Source organism: Diorhabda carinulata, chromosome 6, assembly GCF_026250575.1.
Source record: "Diorhabda carinulata isolate Delta chromosome 6, icDioCari1.1, whole genome shotgun sequence".
Classification (NCBI taxonomy): Eukaryota; Metazoa; Arthropoda; class Insecta; order Coleoptera; family Chrysomelidae; genus Diorhabda; species Diorhabda carinulata.
Window position 1 is genome coordinate 16,583,207 of NC_079465.1, and position 20,735 is coordinate 16,603,941.

At 32.7% G+C, this 20,735-nt stretch overlaps 1 protein-coding gene across 1 annotated transcript in view; it reads left to right on the forward strand.

Moving 5' to 3' along the window:
- The first annotated feature begins 1,255 nt into the window (after positions 1 to 1,255).
- The window catches only part of LOC130894908 (probable sodium/potassium/calcium exchanger CG1090), a 121,699-nt gene continuing 102,219 nt past the window's right edge, over positions 1,256 to 20,735 (forward strand). Inside the window, exon 1 of the mRNA XM_057801942.1 lies at positions 1,256 to 1,366. The gene's annotated coding sequence lies outside the window, so the exon portion shown is untranslated. The remainder of the gene's footprint in view (positions 1,367 to 20,735) is intronic.

Here is a 20,735-nt window from a genome sequence, read left to right on the forward strand (position 1 = left end):
AAATCATGGTGCGATTTTAATCTTCTCTGTCTCAACGTTTCTAAAACTAAAGTTTATCATATGAAAATGAATTGCTGCCTTTTTTATTAAATAACACCATCATTGAATCTGTAAAATTCTTAGGGCTTGTTGTGGACAATTCCTTGAAATTGCCACATTACCTAAGAAATTAAGTTCCACCTGTTTTGCGCTGAGATCAGTTTCCAAAGAACTGGGCTTATCCACCTCCTTAACAGTTTATTACGCCCTTATTGAGTCGCATCTCCGATATGCCCTTCCCTTCTGGGGTACGTGTGGTGCGACACAATTTGAGCGAATCTACAAACTACAAAAAAGAGCTGTTAGATATTTTCTCGGACTAAACAGCAGGGCTCACTGCGGGGACTTCTTTAAAAGATTAAAACTTCTGATTCGCCTTCCTTATTCATTTTTGAATCCGATTGTCCAATTCGTAAGGACAATTCTCAAATTTCAGAAAGATCGTTGCACAACTATCCACTTTGGAACGCGAAGCATGATCTTCGCCAGTTTAATCCACGTTCAGAATTAGTTAAGGGCTCAATATTTTACAATGCAAAAAATGCACAATCACTTGCCAATTGAAATTAAATCTATAACATCTTTTCCCGCATTTCGCAATAGTTTGAGGGTATATTCATATTCTTATAATATTTAATTCCTGGCATGCTGCATACTGGTTTAATTTTGCTATGGACTTATATACTAATTATTATCTATTAATATTACCTATCATTTTGTTTACAAGCTTTTGTCTACAAATTGTAATAATTAGCATTATTAGCAAATAATAAAGCATTTCTCTATTTCTTGTTCATAAAGTAGCCCAGGTGAATTACCAAAAGTCCGTGGAAGTTTTAATAGGAGTCTACACAAATTTATGACCTCCAAATTTATGGAAACATGGAAAAAATATAACCGTAGGTAGTACATCAAAACCAGTAATATTTATTACTGAATACGGTCCACAAGAAAAAGTTTGGAAATCTTTGCTATAAAGTAATTAAGTTTTCTGACAGTGAAATTACACATTTGAAAGTTAACTACACATTTCAAAAACTTTCTTATCAAACAAAATAAACATTACTTCATTTATAATAGTAAGTTGAGAGTGTTTACTATGAAATTAATATTTTCCTGGAGTATTGACAACACCGTAGACGAAACTGAAGTGAAAAGAGCGCATGTAGCATTTCCCTTTACCTACTTCGCTGGAAACTCACACAAGACCCGAACGCTAGTTACGCTTCGTGAACTGGAGAAAATCCGGGCTCCGGGAAAACTTTACAGCAAATAGGTTTTATCGAGTTGAGTGGTTTCTTCTTTGATTGAATCTACTTAAACAACGGTGAGATTGCTTTTGTATAATTAGTTGTCTTATGAGTTTATTTGCATAATTATTAAATTATAGTATCGAATGGAAATTATTGTTGTTAAATTTATATATTTTTTTAAAGGTTGGATAAATTGTTGTTGCTACCGATCCTTATCATGTTTATTTATATTTGGAAGAAAATATACGAACTCGGTACAAATAAAATGTTATTTAAAATAATTAATGTGTAGACTGGAAGCATTTTGGATTGTATACTGAGCTAGTCATCATATAGGAGTAGTGTTAACTGGGAATTTTAAAAAATAATCTTTTTTGCATAAGAGTTTCTCTCATTATTATAATTAATTTGTGAGTAATCGAGTATTTCATATCAAGAAATCATTAATTAACACTAGTAGTAACGAAAAACGTGTATTCGTCCAATACCAAAGGAATATTGGAATCACAAGGGATTATCATTTGAAATTTTTTTCCTGTACTATTTAGATGTTAGATATTGACCGTTAGAATCTAAAGGTATTATAATAAAAAGTAGTTATGATGCTTTATACTATTATCTAATTTTGCCTCACCCTGTATTTCTAAATACTTTATCTTATGTAAATTAACAACTTTCCATGGGTTTTGACAATCAAAATAAATTAATAATATGCAAAACTTTATAATTAAATTTGGTTTAGTTAATCTAAATAATCTATGATTTTCGAAAATAGTGATCTAGATCAAATATTTAAAGAATATTCGTTATCTTGATTCTGTCAGTGATGTCAATTATGACAGATGTTGGGATATCAATCAAATTTTAACTAGTATTATTTAGATTGATTACCAAATGTTGATTTATCTCTAATAACGTCAATCTATAATATAGAATTCAAACCAAAACCAAACCAAACTTATGTTTAATGCGACTATAATGATCTATGAATAATATTGATTATTAATAGCGAATGAATTGTTTGTATTTACGAATTTCTCCTTTACAAATTAAATCCAATAGGCTCTCGCACTTTATTTCTTTAAATTTCTTTCGAAGTCGATATTTTTTTGCTTTTTACTGTGGGAGACTCATTCACCGGAACCTCAATTTCTTTTTTCTTTATTTTCTTTTCTTATGAAATTTACGTTTGGTCGCTCCTGACTCGTAATCTAATAATTTTTTTCAACCAACTCTCGTATCTCAAAATTTTCCAACAGCCAAAAATCTCGTATGTTTTATAACTAAAATATCTTTCGATTCTCTCCTTTTATAGTCTCCTTAACGATTGTCATTTTTCTTACAGTCGCCTTTCACAATGTGTTTGTTCTTGTTATAAGTAGCGGACTCGACTAACAAAAAACTTTCTTACACTTCACACACTTCTAATTTTTAAAAAGTATTTTGTAATTTGTGATGTCATAGGTTTAATAAAAACATTGAGCAGTTGTCTGCTTGATAATCACGAGGTATCGTTGAGGTCAACATAGCGTGTGCTGTTAGATTACAGTTTTTATTTATTAGTTACGTATATATCAAATATATTCCAATATTCAAGAATTAAGTGAATAAATCTTTTATAGGTCAAGTTCTTAATTGCATCGCATTGAAAATTAAAATTATAATAAACTTAATTACTATAAAATATTTGAATAAGTTAAATTTGAATCTTATTTACATTAAAATGATCCTGGCAACAAAAATAATTATATCTCGCAGGATCGTCAAAACGACCAACACTTTCAAACCATTGTTGTAGTAAATTTGAATTTCTTGGTTAGGTTAGGTTAGATTTCTTGGAATTTCTTTTCATCATAAAAAAACTTTATCAGGTGTTTAAGTCGTGGTATTTTTACATCCTGGTACAAATTACGATTTATATACCATTTCTCTTACTTTCTATTAGATATTCAGTGTTTATTTTACACCTATGACGTCACACAATATGACGACCTTATAAAATGTTTAAGCTACCTACTAAATTTTTGAATTTCAAATATTTTTTACCTCTATAAATATTGATCAAAGAATTAAAAGGGAATTATAATAAAAGTTGTATCCAAAACTATTTTTTTTTCAAGCCATTTCAAGTTTTTTTTAATTTCAGCAAAGCTAGCAACTTGAAATTCTGTAATTTTGTAATTTTCTGTAATTTTCCAATATTCCTGTTACATTATACGGGGAAGAAATTAGCAACCCTTACTTTATTTCATATAAGAATTTTTTTCAAGATGAAGTTATATGGAATGCAATTATAACTTAAAATTCTTGTTTGATTTGAGAATATTTTTTATTCTTAGTTGCAGAGAAAATGATACATTATAAATTTTAATTTGTTCAATAAATTGTGTAGAAAACAGTGAAGATGTAAAATATGATACGATTCATGATAGATACTGGAAATAACAACCTCTAGCCAAAATACATGAACGTAGCTAACGTGTCATGGATTGCCGTACACGTTTAGAAAGAGAAATAAAAACTCAATTTATTCACCACCTTTTAAGGGTGATATTTCGAAAAGGGTTGTGCTGAGGAAATTTTGTTATAGGAAAGACCCATCTTAATTTCATAGGAGCAATCCCGAATTTTGTCGCATGCATTTATAAACACCCTGGATGTCATCTCTATCATTATAAAGTTACCCATCCCATTAATTTTGTTAAAATAGGGTCCCAATTATATAAAAACAAACTTTTACCCGCGGTTTAGCTCGCATTGAAGCCATTAAAGAAGGAAAAGAGATTAATACAGTAGAAATGAATCCATATAATTGAAAACAAGAGTTATACTTTGACTCATCTGTAACACCAACAATTAAGTTTTTAAAAGTTCTTCTGGTTCATCAACTAATAGAAGTTCAACTTTACGAATGGAACAGCACATTCCAACAGTTTCATCTTTACATTTGAAAGCATCGCAATAGTGACATTTTGTATTCATTGAGCCAAAAAAATTCAAAGGATGATTATGATATTAAATTGAAGGATCATATTGAAACCTAGTACCATTGTTCTGGCGTTTCTATTGCTCTTCTAGCTGCCTGCAGCGTATCTCGTCTTTCTAAACGAACTCGTATCGGAAGAGAAGTTTCAACTGCTCTCAAAACATTTTGTCACCTTGCTTACTGTTGTCTTCTCGGTTCTGCATGATTCTTGATTTAGTGCAATTATTACTGCACGGGGCTGTTGCTTCTTAAAGAAAAATAGAGTAGGAATTGAAACCAAAGAGTAAGATCTGAAATAATGAGTAGCATGTTACCACAAAAATGACACCTAACCCCAAAAATTCAAATAGTTCTATACTTAACGTGACCAGATGCTCCGTTTTGAACGGGACTGTCTCTTTTTATTGTTACGTGTCCCGGTGTTCCCGAAATGAGCTCTGGAACGCCAAATTATTTCGTTTTCTGAAACCTCGCGGAAATTTGAGTAGTCGAGCCTTCTGGACGAGAGCGGTGTGTGAGAAGAGACGGTCGACGCGACGATAGCCGAGAGTGGCGAAGACGTCATCGCTCGCGCTTTATTTACTAATCGTATGACAGATTTTTCGATGTTTGTTGTTTGATGTTCTTGTATCCTTAAATAACTTGAATTTCTTTTGTTTTGGAAGTGAAAAGTATCGTACAGAATTTAGCGTTTTCCACAGTGGTGCCAGTGATATTGAACAGCATTTGAAGTCTGGAAAACATTAAAATGCCGATCGCGCCGCTGCTTCGAGTTCTTCGATGTTAACCTTTTTCAAGAAATCGGACACACCAACTTTAAAGGATCTGGATATCGCCGAGGCAGAAGGTGTCTGGGCTTATCACACGAAACATGAAAATCACAGTTTTCGCTCCTATGATTGTGCGTCGAAATTAATTCAATCATGTTTTGATCCCAAATTTACATGCGCGCGTACGAAATCAGAAGCTATTGTAGTGAATGTTTTGACGCCTACAGCGATGAAATAATTAAAAGACGATCTTGATAAGTCTAATTGTCTTACAATACTAAACGATGCTTCAAACCATGGTAACAAAAGATATACCCTATTCTATTGCGCTTTTTCAACCTCACGTAGGTGTGCAAGTAAAAATTTTAGATCTTCAAGACCAGTGAGACTTCTGACATCATTGTCAATTATTTAAACCAATTGTTGACAGATAATAATTTGATAGCAAAAGTCGTGGCATTTTGCGGAGACAATGCCAATGTTAATTTCGGAGGTGCGGCTAGGAGGAACTAACAATGGGTTAACGAAATTACAATCATCTCTGAAAAAACCATTGATAGGTATAGGATGTGGAGCCCATATGATTCACAATGCAATAAAATCAGCTGCAGTCAGGCTACCCTTAGATTACCAAAGCATCATTGTGAAGATATATTCATTTTTCTATAGTTACAAGATTCGAGTTGAAGCTCTAAAGGAGTTTTGCGTCGAAACTGAAACGGAATATCAACAAATGCTCGGCTATAGCAAAACCAGATGGCTTGCTTTTATACCTGCGTTGGAAAGGGTTTTAAAAATGTATCAGCCATTAAAAAACTACTTTTTGAGCATTGGAAAATTTCCCCTGTTACTAAAAAATTTTTTTGAAGATCCCACATCCGAATTGTGGCTTTTTTTTACACAGTCAGTCAGCAAGTTTTCATCAAGCTGTATTGAAACAGGAAGGTCAGACGGTATCGGCAATTGAAGTTGCAAAAAAAATCAATCAATTAAAAAACAATTTGACTCAGAAACAGACCAATCAGTTTCTTCCATTTATGGTCCGTCAATTAATAGGGAAATCGAAAGATAATGTTACTGACATAAATGATGAGTTTGTGAAAAGAGCGGCTACAGAATTTTATGGAACAAGCCGTGAATATTCTGAGCAGTGGACTTTCTTACCAAAGAAATGGAGATATTTTATTGGGCAGATTTAAAAAAGGTCGCCGCATGGGAAGATGCTCAAAAATCTCTGGATGTATTAATTAAAAATGAATATATTGACTGTGATAAAGATGCAGAAGTTTTTGAGGAATTTTCGTTAATTTGTAGCTACATTTCATCGTAGAAAATAACTGAATAGAATAATCTAAATGTTTCCACGGAAACTCGATGGGTGGAAGTATTCAAACACTTTCAAGCCAACAAACTTCAGCATGAAAACTTTTCTATTTTAATTGAATATATTTTATGTTTGCCTGCTACAAATGCTTCAGTATAAAGAGTATATTCTATGATGAACAAATTCTGGCCATTTGAGAAATCCCAGTTACAAATTCCAATTCTAAAGGCGATGTTAATAATTAAGGTGAATATAAAAAAACATGTCAAGAGTTTTATTCCTACTTGAAATTGTCACCAGCTATATTTAAGCAAATTTGTTCCTCTGTTAAATATAAATATAACTAAATGTTTCGGGTGTATATATTTTTTAATTTGTAACTTTTAAGTTAACTGACTTTTTCGGAATAAATAACTTTTAAAAAGTGCTTTTTTCATTGACTACCTGTTACTTAACCTAAATCAACCAATGTCCCATTTTGAGTCCAAAAATCAATGGTCACGTTATGTATACTGCAAATATAATGACAGAAGAAAAAAAGAATAAATAAAGAAAAATTACAAACAGCTGCTGAAAATATAGTCAATTGGATTGGATATAGACGAGACCGTTGGTAATACAGCGGAACGGTATTACAGTACTCAGAGTTGGAACTTCATTATTGGAATGTTAGATGGCGTTTATATCTCGTGAAAAATAATTTTTTTGATAAAAAGTATCCTTTGTTATTTCTAATAGCTCCAAGAATATGTGTACAAAGTTTTATGATGAGTAGCTTTCGCGTGAAAGTATAACAAACATACTTACACTCATATTCATTATATTAGTAGTACAGAAGAAACCCACAATGAGTAACAAAATTGTAGGTAATAGTAATAGGTAATAATGCCCGGAATTGAATATTATTATTAGAATAGAAGTCGTTTAAAGAGTAGAAGGCACTTTCCAGTAAATATTCCTTCAAATTATTGGGGAATGCGGGAAAAGAGGATATCCATTTGATTAAAATTGGCAAGTGATTGTGCATTTTTTGCATTGTAAAATATTGAGCCCTTAACTAATTCTAAACGTGGATTAAACAGGTAAAGATCGTGCTCCACGTTCCTAAGTGGATAACTGTGCAGATCTTTCTGAAATTGGAGAAGCGTCCTTACGAATTGGGCAAACGGATTCAAAGATGAATAAGAAAGGAAGAATCAGAATTTATAATCTTTTAAAGAAGCCCCTGCAGTGAGCCTTGCTGTTTAGTTCGAGTAAATATCTAACAGCTGTAGTAACTCACGTAGTCCAGAAGGGAAGGACATATCGGAGACGCGACTCAATAAGGGCATAATAGACTGTTAACGAGGTGGATAAGTTCAGTTCTCTGAAAACTGATCTCAGGAGGAACTTAATTTTTTTGCTAAGGTGGTAATATGCAACTCCCATTTCAAGTCATAAGAATTTTACAGATTCAACGACGTCAATGGTGGCGTTATTTAATAAAAAGGCTCCAATGCCCCCCTTGCATTCAAGAAATAAATTCAGTATAGGTAAAATTATATCGATAGTATCGTAAATCTGGTTATATTCAAAATTGCGTTTTTCAATATTAAATCTTAAACAAAGAGTACAATGTTTGATTTATTTAATCGAATTTATTCTTACCATGAAACATGTTTAAACTATAAATATCTCTCAAAATCTTGCCTAAATCATAAAACAAGGTAACATATTGATGGTAAGTAAAATTTTTTATCGATCTTGAAAGAAGCTCTATTATATACTAGAAAAATAAACACAGTTCGAACAAAACATAACAATTCATCATTCAAGTCTGACACCATGGATATTTTTTATGCTTTATTATGAAATGATATTTGATATACGTACAATACAGATACATTTAGTTTGTTTTGTAAGTATTTATAATAAATTCTCTCTCCCTCAATATTTTTGTTATAGTCCAAATTATTATGTTTCATTAGCACGCCTAGATTATATTGGTTTCATTCTAACCAAGTAACTTTTGACTAAAACTTCATATGAAACAAACTCTCCAGAGATATTGATCTAATTTTGATCTGTCCGGAAATTGAAGACATTTTTATTTAATCGGACTAATGAAGACTTGTTTTATATCAAAATACAGTATATAAATAAATGTGGATTTTTAGATCGTATTAGTTTGTAGATGACGAAGTAGTCCAGTCACTTAAGGCAAAAAAGAGGTCAACCTCAGAATTTAAGATATTAATCTGGAAACTCGTATACTTCATTTTGACGTTCTAAAAGTGGTCTCAAAAGTCTCATATTATCATGTGTCTGCGTCGTATATTATTCAAGGTCACGAAAATTGGATTTTTGCAATTATCTCCGTTTTTATGGTTTCCATCACTTCAACATTTATTATGAAACTTGAAGATAAAAAAATTTGCCACAACTTTTGTCTCAACTTTTTTTCTGTACGTTTTTTCTCAAGCCTTTTCGAGATAGAGGGCGGAGAGCACCCAGCGCTCAAGCATATATACTGTAATACAAGGTCAACCGTGAATCTCGGTGAATAATACCTTGTACATAGTAACTAAATCATTCAAATATTATAAACAATAAATAATTTGTATTATCTATTGTATTATTTATTAGTTAATACGTTGTATTGAATGATGTTTCATATATATATATATATATATATATATATATATATATATATATATATATATATATATATATATATATATAAATTTTAAAATTATTTACAATATTATAGGATGTTTCAGAATACGGAGCCATATCAAAGTTACATTGATTTCAATGACACACCCCATATTTTATTTGGAATCATTTTGACTACCCCATTACAATAATATAGAATAGAGGTATTTGGAAAGTTATAATCAATTTATTTTTAAAAATCGTGAAATTATTTTTCGTCAATATTTATGAAATTGGTAAATCAAAATACTAATACATTATTTTCTCATTTTTTTTCAAGTGAATCACCCTATATTTTATGTCAGTATCGAAAAGTACTATAAACAAACTTCTGTGTTATCAAGCACTCCCTATATCTAAAATGATTAGTTCTTCAGATATTTTTTATTTGCAGAAAAATTAATATTTCACTAGTGATGAAGAGTTTGTTATAATCTGGATATTGAAAGAGTGCAATGTGGTTTTTGCATGATCGTGCGCCTGCTCACACTAATCAAATCATCAATGGTGAAATATATGAACTATTTCCTGAAAGATATATCGGAAGAAATGGTCCAGTACAGTGGGCACCAAGGTCATCAGATATCAATTAAATGGATTCATTTTACTGGGGTTACGTTAAGAATAAAGTGTACAAAATACCTCCACCAACAACAGATGACATGATGGAAAGAATACGGAATGTCTTTGCTAGTAGTTACTAAAAGTTTTGAGCAAGCAGGAACTGAGCTACTACGGTATGCAAAGTATCCTTGATAAAAAGAAAATATACCCTTACCACATTTACTTGCAACAAGAATTACCTGAAATTAATTTTGAAAAAAGAGTAACATTTTCTTGGAGGGCTTTACGAAAAGTTAAAGAGCAGAGAGAATTTTACGGTTAATAAAAATGTTTGCGTTAACTTGTAAATGTTGAGATATATTTAGACTTTCTAGTGAAAGAAGTCGTACTTCGTACACGTCAAAGGATGTGGTTTTTGCTTGATTACGCGTTTGCTCACACTATTCAAATAATTAATTGTGAAATGAATGAACTATTTCCTGGAAGATAGATCGGTACAGTGGGCATCAAGCAGGGCTCCCATAATGGCGACTAGCGCCTGTGTGCAAAAAGTGCCCCTTGAGGCACTTTGAATTACCTTTTTTTATAGTAGGTAAGTGCTTGAAATAAAGCAAAGAACTGAACTTTAAAACTCATATTTATTTGTAGACTAAAATAGCGAAATGAAATAACAATAATAAATTCTTGTTTACACTCATTTTAAAGCATTTATTTAACTAATGGGGACAGATACGTTGTTCATAAATACTAGAAAATAATCCAAAACTAAAAATAAAAATAAATTTTTTAAGGACAAATAACAGAAATATTCCTCATGTCATATATACAACGTGTTAATGAGAAAGCGCAAAACCTGAAATTAATTTGTTCAGAATTGTGAGTAGAATCGTTTCCACTAAAAAAATAGGAGTCAAATTTGAATCGAAATAATATTTGTAATTCTTTCATAATAAAAATAAGTTTGGTTGTCTGAGGTTCTGTGCTTTTTCATTAACACTTATATAAGTACTACTTTTTACTTATACTACAATAGTTTAAAAAATATGCAGATACTTCTAATAACAATACCTAGGTAACTTCGTAAAAAATATTTAACCAGTATCCTATAAAAGGATAATGTTGGTAAGATCGGTTGTAACGTTGAAATTGCAGCCACAAGGTATTGAGCACTTAATTTTTAAGAAAAAATGTAGTTAACAAAATTTTGTATTATACAAAACACTTGACAAAATAAAAATAACTTTAAATATAAAAATTAACTAATAGGATAACTTTTTTTATGCACTTGTTTCACGGTCCAGTAAACAAATAAAACGCCTCTGGTGTTGCATTGCTTTTATAACTCCCGGCATTATTCATGTCTGAACAGGAAAAATCCAGAAACATGTTTTTGCAAGTCTCCTAGCATAGGACTCAACTAATCCTATTCAATTTCTTTTTATTTTAAAATTATTTTTAATTTTTTTTTTTCATTTTTTTTGGTGCCCTTAAGGCTGGCGCCCGTGTGCATTGCACACTTTGTACATATGGTAGCGAGGGCCCTGGCACCAAGGTCACCAGATATCAATAAAATAGACACATTTTTCCGGGGGCACATTAAGAATGAAGGATACAAAATACCTCCAACAACAAGATATGACATGTTTCGGAATGTTTCTATAGAAATGCTTCGTAATGTTAGAACTGTTTCAATTATCGTTTTCAAGCATGCATAGATGTCTTTGGAAATAATTTCGAATACCTAATGTTATTTGTAATATACTCGTTTTTCTCTGAATTTGCTAATTAAGCGATGCATTACTGATAACACTGTTTACACCAACACTCACGATTACACTGTCTGCCGCGCGTTTCGATAACCAAGTAATTGTCTTCAGAGACTGAAGATACTTCACTTTCAGTATCTGAAGAATCTGAAGTCACTTGTACTATATTACAAGAATTTTGTACGCACTCTTTAATCTATTTTCCAGAACTAGAATTTACATACACACACGCCCTTGCGCGTGTGAAGTCTGTCGCTCTAAGCACCCACCCCTGGATGAATCCTCGTATCGATGCGTAGAAGGATATTTCACCACTCCCTGTTATTACAAGTTTTCATCATCGTTCGCATTTCTCTCCCCCAAGTTCTATGAGGGATTCGGGAGGTCTTTTTCTTTTTGTTGAGAGTTAGCCAATGGGTTATACACTCTTGTCTTCGTGGTTGTTTGGTCGTCGTAATATGTGTGTGTTTTCGTTGCCTCGGGTAAACCTATTTCAATATTCTATATCAAGAAAAGATCTAATCTCAGTGGTCCTTCGTCTTCTTTACAGTTGACCAAGATATATGAATCGGCACTTGCTTATGAAGTGCGGAACTATCGAAATATTTCTTATTTTTTGTTTTTTTTTGTAGTTTTTAAGAATCTTTTTACTAACCGAACTTATCCTATTAATCCCGTTGTCTTCCCTTTTATTTTGTCTGCGCAATCAGTGTTGCTACAAGTTGCAGCATACTCAACAGCTCAGTCGTTCCTTATCCTGCTCGTTTTTTTAGCAGCTACCTCCTGGTTCTATAGTTTTCGTGGCTGGTTGACTTGTTTCTGCCTTCTTCGGTTTTTTGGGTTTTTTTTGGGTTTTGAAGTTCGCCAGGTGCTCTTCATTCTGTCGAAATCCTCTACTCTTGGTGTCGTCATTTTCTCATTTTGCACTAACCATCAATTCTTCTTTGCTCTAGGTGTTTCCGAATTACTGTCCATATGATTGTGGAATTTAATATGATTGTAGTTGGTCTGTTTTTTCCTCCTCTCTCCTGATTTTTTTTATTTCTTATTGTATTGTTCGTGTATTATCGGCGTTTATTTTTTTGGCGATTTTTCTAACCGATTTCCTATTTTTTGTGTTCTTCGCTTCCGTGACTTTCTCATCCATAGGGGAGTCATCAATTTGCTTCTCTCCAGAGTCACTTGCTTCAAATATTTGATTTTTATGGCACTTGCGTCTAGTATTGCTTCTCTCATTTTCTATGATAGTAGAGCCGATGTCATTCTTCGATTTGTCATTTCGCAAATCTTTTATGTTATCCATATGTTTCGCCATATTTCTTTCCATCTTTTGTATTGTCTCTAGTAGCTTCTCGTTTTCTTCCTTTTGTCTTCTCATTTCCTCTTCTTGTTCCCTTATTATCACTATATAGTTTCTATTCTTCATTTCCGTAGATGTTACTCGTATAGCTTCTTTCTCTTTATGAAGTTTTCAGGCTCCATCCCTGTTACTTCTCTTGATTTTTCCCCTATTTTTACCTGAAATACCTGTAGTATCTAAAAATAAAATATTACGTCGCACTGTAAAAGTCAGCTGATTCGTAAAGGGATAAATTCCGCAAAATCAAATTTTTGTTGATAAATTCTGCAAGTTACTAAGTTAAGAAGTGTGAGTGCAGAACTAGAGCTAATATACTTAAGTTTTCACCCTTATATAGAGTGAACTACTATCATACACGGAGCTCTGAATTTTTTTGCAGCACCATCACTACCATGTAAAAGAAAATTTTGAATCTTTTGTAATTGTCTCAATATTCGAGAGTTATCAAGTAAGGATTCCTGTTTTTCGTATCCTTGTTTATACTATATTACTAAAATTTCATCTGATTGTATTATTGTTAATTTATACTATTCAACTTAGTTTGATAGTTAACTTTTTATATTTATTTTTCCTACACTACCCTATTAATTGGCGCTTGGGCTGTGGGTTGATTTAAATAGATAGATAAGTAATAGTTTCTCAATGGTTAAAAAAATTGTTTTACAAATATGTAATCTTTCTTTTTATCACTGCTCTTATGATTCACACACTTTCAATATCTGTTTGTGCAGTCATTAATATGTATTGTCACTTAATATTGTGTGTACAGCGAATATCCTATAACTAAAAGGTTGTTTAATACTAGAGGCGTGTTTTGAAATATTATATACCAGTATACCTTTATCGATTACTATACGAGGTCTGGCTATTAAATAACGAGATTGGTTACGAAAATGGGTTTTATTATAAAAATTTTTCTACATACGATTGCTCCTCTTCAATATACGTCCCTCCCCTTGCCATACACCTTTCCATACGTTTTTTCCATTTATATATAACTTTCAAGGAAATCTGAGCAGACCCGTTGACGCAAGAGCTTTTAGTCAGGAGTCACATTTTTCGCGCAGACTTTTGTCATGTGTAATTACTAGTGTAAAATTTTTCTAACCGTTTCTTTACCGGCGTTTATAGCCTTGGCTTTCATCCGGATGCTCATTCGATGATCTGCATGCACAATTTGGTTGATTTTGGTCACTGTTTCCGGAGTTGAAACAATCAAATAGCGCTGGTCATCTTCAAAGCTCTCTCAGCCCTCACTAAAACATTTATACCACTCAAAAATACGCGCATGAGATAGATAGGCCTCTTGCAACAATTCATAGCCTTTTTTACAATTTAACGAGTAATTTGAGATTGATAATTTTATTTTAAACCGCCACTGCACAAATACTATAATAGTGACGAAAACGTGTTTTGGGACAAGATATCTAGATACCCCACCTAGGGGCGCAGTCTCGTTATTTAATGGCCAGACCTCGTACAGTGCTAGATTTATATAGGACGAACCAAACAAAGAAACTCGTGCAGTAAAATATGATTAATTTTATAATGAATTGAAAAATATTATTAGTAATATAGTCCGACTATCAGTTGATTGCGAATCGTAACCCAGAACGAGATTCAGAACTATGAAAACTTTTGAAAAATTTTTTCCGAGAAGATACAGCAAAATTGGCGAGAAGCATTTTAATTATTGGATTTTACCGAAAATTTTATTGACACTGCTTTATGAACGGAGAGACCTGAATTAAAGACAGTACAGTCTGTAGATTCTGGATCATACGATGACCCGACATAGTCTATGGTACTGAAACTGGTCTTAATTATTCTGGTTCATGCCGTTATAAGCATGATCATACCAAAAGAATCCAAAATTGCTTTAATTTCTCATTTCTTAGACCTATTAATTTATAAATGCATCTAAAAGTTCATTTTAGATCTCTTCTATTTTAAAATTAGTTTTTTAAAATAATTTTTAGAAGATAAAATTTGATGTTTCGACTTTTCTTAAAGTCTTTATCAAAATATGATGTTGACATTGACAATTTGCGCATTTATATCAATCGATAGATTACCTACAAATAATTTGATTGATAAAGCTCTGCTACATATTTAAGATGTAAGGACTAAAGAAAAAATTAATTTTTCTTTTTTCTTATTAGAACATGATGGTGATCTATTGATTAATATAAATGCGCAAATCCTATTTTACACTATTTTGTTTTATACAGAGTAAAAGTTGGTAACCATGTTTATATTAATATTTAATTTAAGTTGGCAGGCGATAAGCACTCTTAGATATGTTCAAGTGATAGTGACAGTATGACACAAAAATTGTGACAGGCAAGCGTGTTCCAATTTGCAATTTTAAGAATTTTTAATTATTGAGCAAAAATCCGACGATTGTTCATCAAGAGTTTTGTTAATCAAAACAAGTATCACTTCTTCATAATTTCTCAACAAAGAACCCAAACCCACTGAAAATAACAACATGATCGCACCCACCCCACTGGTTTAACAGGGTAGAAAGGACCATATCATATGACTAGGACTCGATTAACTCGATCAGTTTCCGAACAACAATGAACTCCTGGTTATGCAACGAATATTCTATGATCGAGTTAACCCGATCATAGTTTCCGAAAAGTCTTATCAAATGACCTGCTGTTAATTATTGATAGATTTGTAATGTAACAAAGACAACCGTTGTTGATATCTGAGCCTGTCATTTTAGTTACAATATTGTTTAGTTCAACTAAATAATTTTCAGTGTTTTTTGTTTCATTTAAAAGATAGAAAAATATGATTTTAACCGAGGACGATTGCCATGAAAAGGTTCTTCTGGTATTGAGGGTGTATGCACAAAATGTCCTGAACGGTATCAGATGCTAAAAATGAATTTTCAAACGGTAAAGCAATATATTTTTGGTGTTAGGACCAGTGGTTGAGAATCCGAAAACAAGTACCAGGCAAATATCCAGACATGAAGATGTGAGCTAATCTAGTGTTTCTAGGATTTTCATGATGCACAAATACTATCCGTGTCATATTGAGTATTTATACGTCGATGAATTTTACCACAGAATAGGCTTTTGCTTAATGCCCCTTGATAAGTGCCAGCTTGAGAACAATTTTCCAAGTTTGTGTTGTGCTCAGACGAATCCACTTTCCAAAAAAATAGTTTGTACGCACGAAGAATTTGAAAAAGTACACGATATGATTCTAGCGGACCGAATATAGAAAATATGAAAATTATTGGATCCCCAGACATCTCACGTTGTTATGTGGTTACAATTTTAAACTATAACTTTGAAAAAACTTTACGCAAAATGGAAGGTGTGTTTGCTTAAAATCGACTATGATTTCGAAGGGATGTTTGGTGTTATACCACCGCAATATAGATGAGCTTTAGTGGTCTTTAAAAACCGTGGATGAACCACAATCAACGCTAAAGAAGGCTTATCAGTGGATAAAGTCACGGTGACCGTTTTTTTGGATTTCACGTAGTAGGTATTCAAAATAGTTAATCAATCAATAGCTATTCCTACTTGTTTGGATTTGAATGCTCCATTTGTCCAAGAAAAAATATTTTTGTGCCAAGACCATGCACATGTCAACAATGGAAATTCAGATAGAAGCGATACCGAATTAAGAGGCTACAACTGTCGCGGTGGTATTGGTGAAATAATCTCTCAGGATGGTATTTCTTTGGAAGTCCACCAGAACGCGTTACATCTACAATCAGATGGAATCGTCGAGAGGATGATTGGAATGCAATTAATGAGTCAACCGATTAAATACCTGCGCAAATGCTGTTTGGACGTGAAATTACGTTTCCTTGTAATCTAGAATTTTGCAGAAGATCTAGCGAGAGAAAAAGATATGGTCCATTTGAGAGAAAAATGATGATGTACACGAAATCTTCAAGTTGCCAGAGATAAAATTACAGAAGTTCTGAAAAGATGCGTAGTTAATCAAGACAAGTATCAATATCGTTTATCGAATAAGCAATATCTTCGATGGAAAAACGAAAGTGGTTTACCAAAATCCACTAGTGTTGTTCGAAGAGGGGTGCGTATGGAGGTACCGGAAAAACAAGATATGGAGTCACTAAAGAGTAACGTCAAGACTTGTTCTGGCATACAACATCCTCGTCAATATCAAAAACGCACGAGGGCTGGCAATCATCTTCTGAAAAAAGTTTAGGTAGTTAGAATAGCTTCTACTTGGCAATCCGAAACGAATTTCAAGATCGATCCATCTATCGCGATATGTGGGAAGCGCTTCAAACCCTCCGGGTCTATATGTTGGAATCCAACGTGAAAAACCGGTTAAGATTTATAGTAACCAGTTGGATTGGTAGCTCGTCATGAATATGGTAAAATATTTTTAGCTATACCCCCGTCATCGGTACCTAATTAAGAGGGTGCCCCGTTATTTTCATAAGACCAAAAAAGTGCTGAATTGAGTCAAGTTCCAGATTCACACATCCGGTCTTTAGAGGAACTTCCTACTAAGAAGGCAGTAATGTTACGAGCTCGCCCACGGATGAAGATTGTGGAGCTTGTCGTGTTCTTATATGTTAATGAAAGCTAAAGTTTGGTGAATATGTTTTTGTGAGATTTTTTAATGGAGACGATTACTAAAAAGGCTTTTCTATTTGTTTACGGCAATTTAGAGAATTTTAGTCAAATAACTGTGTTTCACACAAAATGTCGCATTGACCAGTCTTCGTAAACTAACATAAAAACGTTATCTACTACTTATAAATTATATATTGATTATTCAATTGCTTCTGAACAATTCAGAGTATCTATAAATAAATGATGTAAGTTAGAACATTAACTCATCGTTCACAGAAAATGTACTTAGCATTAAGTATAAAGCATATATATAAATAATGGAATTAGTATAAAGAATTGCTTAAAATTATGTGAGTTCGAGGAACATGTAGGGAAAAAGGCAAAAACTTTTGAACCAGAACAATTTAATGATTTAATAAACGGAGCTCTTGATTAGAAAGCTAGGGAACCTCAAAGTAATTCAATTGGTTTTATATAGTTATGTCACGACCACTGACTGATATAGACCGTGAAGCCGGTCCTGTTCTATAACGTAAATCGATGTGTTGGATACCTAGAAAGCTGTTGAATATATATGAGCCATAGTTTAGCAGTTAGATTTAGTAAACAATTTTATATCATAGTGAAATTCACCTCACCACTTAAGAAGTGTTCAAATAAATAAGTTGAACATTACATTTACTTCAGGTTGCTATAATAAAGGGTATTATGGGAGCTGGTCATGCAGCAGATTTCCACTCTATGTAGATTACATATTTAGACGATGGAACAATTTTTTGGTCAATGTACCATGTACAAAAACAGTTTATCCCATAAATCAAATTTGCATCCTACCGATATATCACAAATGATATTTCTGTTTAAATTTCGTTATGGAAAATGTCACAAATGGTATAAATATGGAGTAATAAGAAGACTTACTACATTTTTGAAATTACCAGAATGTAATTTATATAAAGGGCTGCTCGTCGACAACTTTATGAGTAGGTGCTGGAGGGGATATAACAGCTTTGAAACGCCATGGTGATTGGCGATTAACAGGGTATTGTGGCTTATGTGGATATGTTGTTGATTTCGGAAAGTAGAAGACAGATTGCGCAAATAGTACATTTCTATAACTATAATTTAGTACATCAACACAAACCCAAAAATAATGTTGTATAATTCAGTCTCACATATTCTGTTTACTGATTGTTTGAACTTGAGTTAATTTTATTAATAGACAAAATAAGTGACCACAAAAATCAAATTCCATAGCGTTGTTAGAAGTGATTATCGAAATTTCTTCTCTGTACTTGTATCGTGCGGTAACAATAATAATTTATAATCCATATTACAGCGCGTTAAGCAGTACACTATTATTTTTTATTTGCTGTACAAATCTACCTGTAAAATGAAGCATAAAAATAATTAAAACGTGAACCGTGCCTTTTGGGGCAGCTCACTCTGTTACTAGGTGACGGCGCAATATTTTAACCTATTTTCAACAAACTTCCGAATTCATTCAGGATAAAGCGGATAAAATTATCCTGCGCTTGGAGTATTGTACGATTTATCGATCATTATAGCAATGAAGTAAAAATTGAATGAAAAGTTTTTCTATTAAAAGTCACAATAACTTTATTTCATGACTCCTTTGGCGTATTTCACCCGTTTTTGTTGTCACTAGAAAATAATGTCACAAACCCAAGTCTAAGAATTTTCGTTGAAGCAAAAAAAATATTTAAATTAAATCACTAAATTTTTTTGCTGTTCTCCTAATATTATTTGAAAAAATTTGTTTATCCAGTCTTCTGGTATGACAGGATCTTCTGAGCTATAAATTTGTTGCGAATTTTTTATAGAGTGAGTAAAAAAAATTAGCTAGGGGCCCAGGTAGCGTAGTTGATTGGGAATCTTATGCGTTGGTCCACCCTAATGTGGTGGATCTGTGACCTTGATACAATGAACCGAACCAAAGCATGCGCGTTACGACAATAAGTAATTATCAGCGAATGCTTCTTAATCGCGCCTAGGTGAAATTTCTGAATGACCTTGAAAAATTTGAACCCTTAATAAAAAATTTTGTAACACTGATTAATTAATAAGACAAACTGACTATAGATTATTGCATCCGAAAACTATCAAAACTATTACAATAATCGCATCTCAAAATTTAAACATTCGTCGAAAGAAGCTGGGTCTCTGTTGTGAATGATTTGAGAAATAAAGAGTTTAACAAACACTATTGACCTCTACCCAGATAAACTTAACAGTCTCTTCCTTAGACCTGTAAATACATTTGAGCTGGAGCAAACCATACTAAGCATTCAAAACATAACTTCCTGCTGTATCGATGGGTTATCAACTTAGATTTTCTATTCAATAATGCACTAATTTGTATCTTACCTTGATTGTCAAAAACAATTAGTACGAGGTTATGGTAAAGTTTCAAATTTATTGTCATTTGGCAGTGGTGTACCTGAGGGTTCAGTTTTGGGTCCAGTTCTTTTTTGGTATTCATTAATGATGTCACAGACTTTCGAAATAATAATAAATTCACTATATTCGCGGATGACACCAGTGTAACCCGGAGTGGTCCAGATATACAAGCTTTACATTCTACCATGGTCAAAGATCTCATTACTGGTATGACGCGAAAGGTCTCTATTTAAACACCGAGAAAACTTTAGTGTTATCCTATAAAGGAGTTTTAGCAGCTCTTAAACTCAACGGTGACTTAAAACGATTCTCAAATTCGATCAAGTTTCCTGGTCTACATATTGACGGTATCCTCTGCTTGTTTTTCGATTAGAACCTGTGTCTGAACAATTCTATTCTCATATTTAACAATTTACAACTCGTTGTTCAATTCGCATGTTCGCTATGGTTTGCCATTCTGGGTTTTTTTCCTGGTAGTTTACACCTCTTCGAATCTATCTTCAAATTACAGAAAAGATCTATTCGTTATATTTATAATTTGAGTAATAGAACGCATTGCGAATTCTATTTTAGAAAACATAAAATTTCAACTTTCCACGCTCTTTTCATTTTAGAATATGTTTGTATAGTTTGCAAATACTTTCACAACTCAACTGAGAGATCCATTCATACTTACACTACTAGAGGAAAGAATTTGGACATTTATTTAACTTTATCCTTTACCGAAATATGGCTGTCATTCGCAGATTACGCATTGGCCAAACTCGCCTCACTCATAGTTATCTAATATCAGGAGCTCCTCCTTATAGCCCTCCTTATACATTTTTGAAATCTACGTAAAATTTTAGTATACTTTTGTCTGAAAACTTTTTTCGAAAAATATATAATTCTTGAGTTATTCATTTTTTTTGTAAAAAATTTCATTGCAAACCCTTATAAATTATGTTTTTCGAGGATACCTTAAAGATATGGAAA